This window comes from Triticum dicoccoides, chromosome 5B (genome assembly GCF_002162155.2).
Source record: "Triticum dicoccoides isolate Atlit2015 ecotype Zavitan chromosome 5B, WEW_v2.0, whole genome shotgun sequence".
Lineage (NCBI taxonomy): Eukaryota > Viridiplantae > Streptophyta > Magnoliopsida > Poales > Poaceae > Triticum > Triticum dicoccoides.
This window is the reverse complement of record NC_041389.1, coordinates 123,446,549-123,455,014: the sequence shown is the minus strand read 5'-3', so window position 1 is coordinate 123,455,014 and position 8,466 is coordinate 123,446,549.

The following is an 8,466-nucleotide window of genomic DNA, read 5'->3' as shown; positions in this document are numbered from 1 at the left end:
CTAACATACGCAAATGAGAGCGAGAAGAGAAGCAAAGGAACAGTCGTGAAGCTAGCAATGATCAAGAGGTGATCCTGAACTCCTACTTACGTCAAACATAACCCAAAACCGTGTTCACTTCCCGACTCCGCCGAGAAGAGACCATCACGGCTACACACGCGGTTGATGCATTTTAATTAAGTCAAGTGTCAAGTTATCTACAACCGGACATTAACAAATTCCCATCTGCCACATAACCGCGGGCACGGCTTTCGAAAGATAATACCCTGCAGGGGTGTCCCAACTTAGCCCATGATAAGCTCTCGCGATCAACGAAGGATATTCCTTCTCCCAGGAAGACCCGATCAGTCTCGGAATCCCGGTTTACAAGACATTTCGACAATTGTAAAACAAGACCAGCAAAGCCGCCCGATGTGCCGACAAATCCCGATAGGAGCTGCACATATATCATTCTCAGGGCACACCGGATGAGCCAGACGTCGGGTTGGCATAGACCCTGGTTGCCCAGGGGGCGCCGGACATCGCTCAGGTTGGACCAACACTCGAAGGAGCACTGGCCCGGGGGGGGTAAAATAAAGATGACCCTCGGGCTCCAAAAACCCAAGGGAAAAAGGGCTAGGTGAGGAAAATGGTAAAACCAAGGTTGGGCCTTGCTGGAGGAGTTTTATTCAAAGCGAACTGTCAAGGGGGTCCCATAAATCACCCAACCGCGTTAGGAACGCAAAATCCGGGAACATAACACCGGTATGAAGGAAACTAGGGCGGTAAGAGTGGAACAAAACACCAAACATAAGGCCGAGCCTTCCACCCTTTACCAAGTATATAGATGCATTAATTAAATAAGAGATATTGTGATATCCCAACATAATCCTGTCCACCATGGAGCAATGTTCAACTTCACCTGCAACTAACAACGCTATAAGAGGGGCTGAGCAAAGCGGTAACATAGCCAAGCAATGGTGTGCTAGGAAGGGTGAAAAGGTTAGAGGCTGACATGGCAATTTGGGAGGCTTGAAAAGCAAATAATAGGTAGCGCACCAATGCGATAGAACGAAGCAACTAGCATAGCAATGATAGTAGTGAGATCCAAGGTGACGGTCATCTTGCCTAAAATCCCGCTAGGAAGAAGAACGAGTCCATGAAGAAGACGGACGGGAGTAGTCGAACAAATCCTCACGATCGCAATGAAACGGGAACTATCGAGAAGAAGCACACAACAAGGTAAACACACCACACATAAACATGGCATGATGCACAATCAAGTATGATGCATGTCCGGTTTAATGAGTCATGGCATGGCAAAGTGCAACAAACAATACTACAATTTAAGTGGAGCTCAATATGCAACGAGTTGCATATTGATGAAACACCACATTGACATATTTAATTTAATCTCGTTTAAGCTACCAAACAATATTAAATGTTGTTAAACATGGCAAGAGGTGAAGCATAAATAAACTACCTATCTAGGAAAGTTTAAATGAGGCCGGAACAACAAACAACAATTCCGGAAACTCCAAATGTTATTTAGCAATTTAACGCAAACAACAATTTTAAACATTTAAATGTTGTTATCATGATGTGGATGACATATGCAAGTTTTATGCAATTTTATGAAAATGTTGAGATGAGCATGTTATGAAGCATTTGGTCACCATGGCGGAACAAAACGGGTGCCATGGCAACGAATCCGAAAATGATGCCACGGCAACATATCGGTTCCGGTAACTCACGGAGATACCGGTGCAAAAGAAGTGGCCGTGAGCATCTCATGCAAGGATGGTGGGGTGCTTCCCGGATTCCGGGTTCCCACGGGACGGCGGCATGGCAAAGAGCGACAATTCGGGCGTGGTGCAAACATACGATTCATCTCAAACAACATGCATTCGTCCATGGGTCATCGTCTCGGCGATTATACCTTTGAAGCATGCATTTTCGAAGCGGTTCGGGTTCGGTACGATGTCGAGGAAGTAGTCGTTCACGGGTCATCGTGGGAAGTAGTTGTTCACGTGGCGACGGTAGTGGAAGTAGTCATTCTCGTGATGGTAGTGGAAGTAGTGGTACACGGCGACGGTAGTTGTACACGGTTGTAGACGTTCTCGGGTCGTGGGTAGAGGTACTTGGCGCATCGTCGTGTGTAGTCGTACTCGGTGTCCTCGGGGAAATGACTATAGTCGAAGTACTTGGCGTGCATCCACTGTTGACTAACAGTGTACAGGAGGCAGCAAGGCATGGCCGACTTGGTGTGCAACCAAAGATGGACTCCGGGCGTCTGGGTTGACTTGGCCACGACAAAGGCAGCAAGGCCAACGGGGCAGCCAGCTTGTCTTGGAGGGGAGCCCTATCGGACGGAGCAGCTCGCGAGGACATCGGCGGCTTGCGAGGCACCCACAGCAGCAGGACGAGGCATGAAAAACCACCAGCACGGAAACCATGAAGGAGGCGCACGTGGTCGTGGTGGCTCGGGCAGAAGGCCACGGAGGAGCGACGGGGATGCAGACTAGGCAGGAGGCGACGGAGACATGGCCATCGATGCGCGACCGTTTGGAGGTGGGGCACCACGTAGCTGCGGCTGCTCCCAGCCGAAGCTCGGGCCTCCATGCCGTCGAGGCGCGGCACAGGGAGATGGAAGGATGGATAGGCGCGACGGAGGGCAGCAGTCCGGCGACGGAGCAGAGGCGCAGCAGGGAAAAAGGGGCAGGAGCATCGGGCGAGGAGGAAGACAGAGATGGCACGGAGCAGCGACCTGCAGGTGGTCGCCTTCGCGGGCGAGACAATGGGCGGCAGAGCGCCATGGCTTGGGTGGTGCGCAGCATGGAAGCAGAGGAACGGTGCGAGGGAAGGTCCCGCGGCGAGGGACACCGGCGAACGGAGGCAGGCGGCGGAGGGCATTCACGGGCACGAGGGCTCGGTGACGCTTCTGTTGCTGATCGGGACGAAGAAGGAGGTCGAGCGGGTGATAGGATCGGGCGCGATGCGGGTGTGGCGGCGGGCACGGGAACGAGAGGGAGAGATGGGGACGGGGGCTCAGGGCTAGGGTTATAGGTTTAGGTGGGCTGGATGGGCATGACGCAAATGGGCCGGCCTGGCTGCAGGTTGCGGCTGGGCTCTCTCTCCCTACTAAAAGAAAAGAAAAAAAAACAGAGATTAAGAAAGAAAAGAAAGAGGGGTTAGGGGAAGAAGTTGGACACACAGATAATTTCCTCGGATTCACAAAAATGAGCTTGATCCAAGGAAATAGAAGTTGGCATGAATGCAAGATTTAAATTCAAACTCATCTGAATTTAATTCAAATGGTTTGAACTAGAACAAGGTTTTAGAAGTGTCCAAAAATGTTGGGAATTTTGATGGAGATTGGAAAAGTGATGAAACAAATTATGGGAAAAGTTGAGGCCAAGGGTTTAGATAGAAAGGCGTGGGATTTGTTTGCAAGTGTGTTATGGTTAATTCCAAAACAATGGAATATTAGTTTTATAGCTCCCTAATAATATTGGGAGGATATATGTTATAAAGAGAAATCACCATGTGCATTTCCCTTGATTTAAATGGACAGAAGATCCATACGATTTTATTTAGATGAGTTTTAAAAAGGGTTGCATGATGACATGATGCAATGCAAATGATGCAAAGAGATGAGATGCATGACATGAACAAAATGCAAAACAATGGAAAAAAACCCAACCACGAAAGAAATATCATATCGCATCTCCGGAAAAGGCAAGAGTTGGAGTTACGAATGGGGAAAGTTGTATCCGGGGAGTTACAACACTCCACCACTACGAGAGGATCTCGTCCCGAGATCTAGGATGGCACCGGAGGGAAAAGGAAGAGGAAGATAAGAGGTAAACTAAGTTGCTTCTTCGACCAATGAGTGAAACCATGAACCTTGAGAGGTTGAGCAAAATGAATGAAAGAGAACAACGAAGATGAGCAAAGTTGAAAACACTCCGTTAGAAAAGAGGAACAAGGGATACGACGAGAACCAAGAGGTTAGTGATAAGATAGATATTGAAACCACTCCGGTTAAAATTAGATAGAGAAGGAATAAGATAGATATAATTTGGGCAGCACTCCGACTGAAAGAAGAAGGAACACTTGATAAGATGAAAAGAACTTGAAGAGATGACACAGCACTCCGGTTAAATGGATAAGCACGAAAAGAACACGATCTTCACAATTCGAGATGATGGGTCAACGAGAGCAACATCACAATGCCTCCGGAAGAAATGAAAGAATGGAAAGAACAGAGAGAAACAAGATCTTGAAAGAGCACGCTTACAAGAAATGCTAGAACGGAGTTGTTGGAAAACCAACAACGAAATGAATAAGCTTGTAGTGGGCTTATGGAAAACATCCCAAGACTAAGAGGTGAAATTCTGCCACTAATGAAAAACAATTGCTTGTTTGAGATCAAGGAAGAGATGAAAACTTCTTTCGCCGAGAGAATAGGAGAAAACTCAGATCATTGATAAGCACCACAATTAGCAACATTCCTTAGGGAAGGCTTTAGGTGAAATCTATACCAAGATAACTCCAAAGAAGAGATTGATGGATTTAAAATACCTCATTCTTGACAACATGTGAATCAGAAACATGAACAGAAATTTTCAAGAATGATATAACACCATCTCAAAAGATAAGGTAGGAGAATTGCACTTTGGAATGCAAGAAGAAGAATACTTGAACTCCTCAGGAAAAACATGTGTTGGGCACCATGTTTATTTGAGTATAGCTTGGCGGATCATAACTCCAAGAAAAATCTTGAAGAACAATTGAAGAATGAAAAGGAATCCTTGATGAACCACCATGTAGAGCCTCCATGAAAAACTCCGGTAATAAAAGGATGATAGAAAGAAAGAGAAGTTGAAAACACCAGGTGAAGCCTTGCAATGATTTAGATGGAGCTTCGCGATGAAATACAGCAAAAAACTTGGAATTCTGGAAGAAAGATGAACAACATATAATTGAGAAATTGATGTCACGGACAAACTCCGGTAGAAAAGAATTAAACACTTGGATGAAACAAGAATAAGAATTATGTTATGCGTATCCTTCATCAATTTAAGTTGATGACAAGCAACGGATTTGGCATACTACTTATTCCCGTAGAAAGGATTAAGAGAGATATAGCACAAACTTGAGAAGGTATTGATGGAACCACTGGTGTGATTTGGAAACAACGAATATTTGATATGATAACGAAGGAAGTGAAATCTTGAACGAACCACCGTAAGAATAGAAAATGAAAGTAGCAAAGGCACAATTCACCGGGAAGAATTGGAAAACGAATGAAGATACTTGAAGGGATTTAGATACATGAGAACGAAGAGGTTATGAACTGATTAGAGGATATTTGAATGATGCACTGGAAGAATTTGAAGAACGATAGCTACACGCTGAGAATGAAGAATTATGACATGATGGCCTTCGAAGGAAAGAAATGGAAACAACTCATGAAATGCTCTAGATGGTAAGAAAAGAATTGTCACAATCAAAACAATTATGAGGATGGCATGAAGCTAGAACCATGAATCTCTGGAAGAACGGGTAAGGATTTAAGAGGAACTCTTCTTCGGTATTCAAAATTCGAGAATGACGACGAGAAACACCACCATGAATTGTTGAGACACTCCGGAAGGACTAAAAGAAAAAGGTTGAGCCAAAGATGAAAAGAATTTTAAAACGACCTTGGAGAAGGCATGTGACTGATGAAAATTCATTCTTACATCAAACTTGGAAAAAAATTTGGGAATGGCTCCTGATAATTAGAAGAGTTAGGTAAGATCCTGGGAAAAGACTTGTGGGTTAGGGCCCACTAAAAGATACACCATTGAACGATTGATTGAAAGGGGGGATTGCACCGGTTAAATTAAATGGCTTGAATGAGATAACAACCTCAAAATAACTTGAACGGATAGAGAATGGAAACAGGATCTTCCGAGATATCTTCAACACTCCGGATATGAACTGGGAGAGGTGAATAAATAAGAGAGCCTTGGATAAGAAATTCACATGGGAAGACATGTGAAACAAAAGGAAGAGATATGATCAACACCCAAAGCTTAAATTAAATCCACCGGAGAAGAAAAATAACGAAGAATGATGAAATCAAAGCTCCGTTAGTATCTTCACGAGGGCTCACCGGATAAGAACATTGACGGAAAAGGGTGAAGTGACTTCACATGAATAAATGGATACATGATTAAAATATATGAGTCCTTGAAGAAAAGGGTGGGAGGGTGGGGAAAAACAAAGACAACTTGGGATGAACGAAACAAACACCATTGAGAAAACTTAGAATTGATCTTGCGGATGGGGAGAATGATGGGATCATCTCGAAGAGAAGCGCACCGGTTGGGAAAGAATTAACATGACGACCTCGATGATCAAGAAGGATTAGTATTCGCATAGCAATATGAGAACACCATTTAGGAAAGGTATGGATTCAACATTTGACTTCGAAGCAACTCGAATACCACAAATAAAACAAAACAAAGGATTTGGCTTGCGGAAATAAGCCGGAACAAATACATATGATAGAGATTTACCCAATCCCATATCATGCATCTGTGGGAAAGATATTCTAGGAGCTACTTGAATTCCCACCTATAAACTCCCGAAACTTTCTGGTTATGCAATCTGGTGTTGGGGATACAGGGGAAGCAATATATCTCACACAAACTAACAATACCTACATCCAAGCTGTATCCATCCGTCAACACATAACCAAGAAAACTCCAGAAATCGTGCACCTCAACCTTCGAAAAGCATCCGTTATACAAGCTATGGCAATACTCCCGAACTCCCCAGTACTGGGTGGCGTCGAGGTTATCTCACCAACAACTGCATAAAAGAGATTTTTGATGTCGACAAAACTCAGGTATTCCAGAACTGCAACGATAAAATTGTGACGACAACACCTCGGAGCTGAACTCCCCGGGACACTTCCACAACCCCTAAATGTCAGGAGGCACCGAGAACAATGTTCTCGTCACAAGACTATCGGAACGATTCCAAGATACCCGCGTGATCCTAAAATTTTTTTTAGTGAAATTTGAGGAGAGGAAAGACAAAACATCTACGTCAGGAGTCCTCACTAGAGCGATGAAGGGGGCTGAGGAGTAAAAAGAATCCTACTCTCCGATATATATAATCCTAAGACTCAAAATAGTTTTCTTCTAGACTCAACAACGGCCAACAATCAAAGGGGCTCATATGGTCAATCGAGGCTCTGATACCAACTTGTCACGCCCAAGATGCGACCCTATCCAAAAGGAACTCGAAGGTCCCACCAAGGATAGACCCGCATATTGAAACGCTTTTGCAAGGTGGATATCATTACATCAACATTACATAATAGATGGGGATACATACATAAGGCATACAAAGGGCAGCCCGGTGCATGTAGCTCCTGCTTGCGCAGGGTCCGGGGAAGGGTCCGACCACTTTGGGTCTATAGTACGCAGCCTTTCCCTACATTTCTGTAAGAGGCTGTTTCCAGGACTTGAACCCGTGACCTCATGGTCACAAGGCAGCAACTTTACCACTGCGCCAAGGCTCCCCTTCATACATAAGGCATACAATGCCACACAAATACAACATCACAATACATAAGGGCAACATCCGACTACGGATGAAACACAAACAGAAGCTCAAACGACATCCACCCTGCTAGCCCGGGCTGCCGACCTGGAACCTATCCCCTGATCGAAGAAGAAGCAGAAGAAGAACTCCGAACAAGCAAACATCGCTCTCGCGTCATGATCATCGCATAACCTGTACCTGCAACTATTGTTGTAGTAATCTGTGAGCCACGAGGACTCAGCAATCCCATTACCATGGGTATCAAGACTAGCAAAGCTTAATGGGAAAAGAAGGGGTAAAGTGGTGAGGTTGCAGCAGCGACTAAGCATATATGGTGGCTAACATACGCAAATGAGAGTGAGAAGACAAGCAAAGGAACGGTCGTGAAGCTAGCAATGATCAAGAGGTGATCCTGAACTCCTACTTACGTCAAACATAACCCAAAACCGTGTTCACTTCCCGGACTCCGCCGAGAAGAGACCATCACGGCTACACACGCGGTTGATGCATTTTAATTAAGTCAAGTGTCAAGTTATCTACAACCGGACATTAACAAATTCCCATCTGCCACATAACCGCGGGCACGACTTTCGAAAGATAATACCCTGCAGGGGTGTCCCATCTTAGCCCATGATAAGCTCTCGCGATCAACGAAGGATATTCCTTCTCCCAGGTAGACCCGATCAGTCTCGGAATCCCGGTTTACAAGACATTTCGACAATGGTAAAACAAGACCAGCAAAGCCGCCCGATGTGCCGACAAATCCCGATAGGAGCTGCACATATCTCGTTCTCAGGGCACACCGGATGAGCCAGACGTCGGGTTGGCATAGACCCTGGTTGCCCAGGAGGCGCCGGACATCGCTCAGGTTGGACCAACACT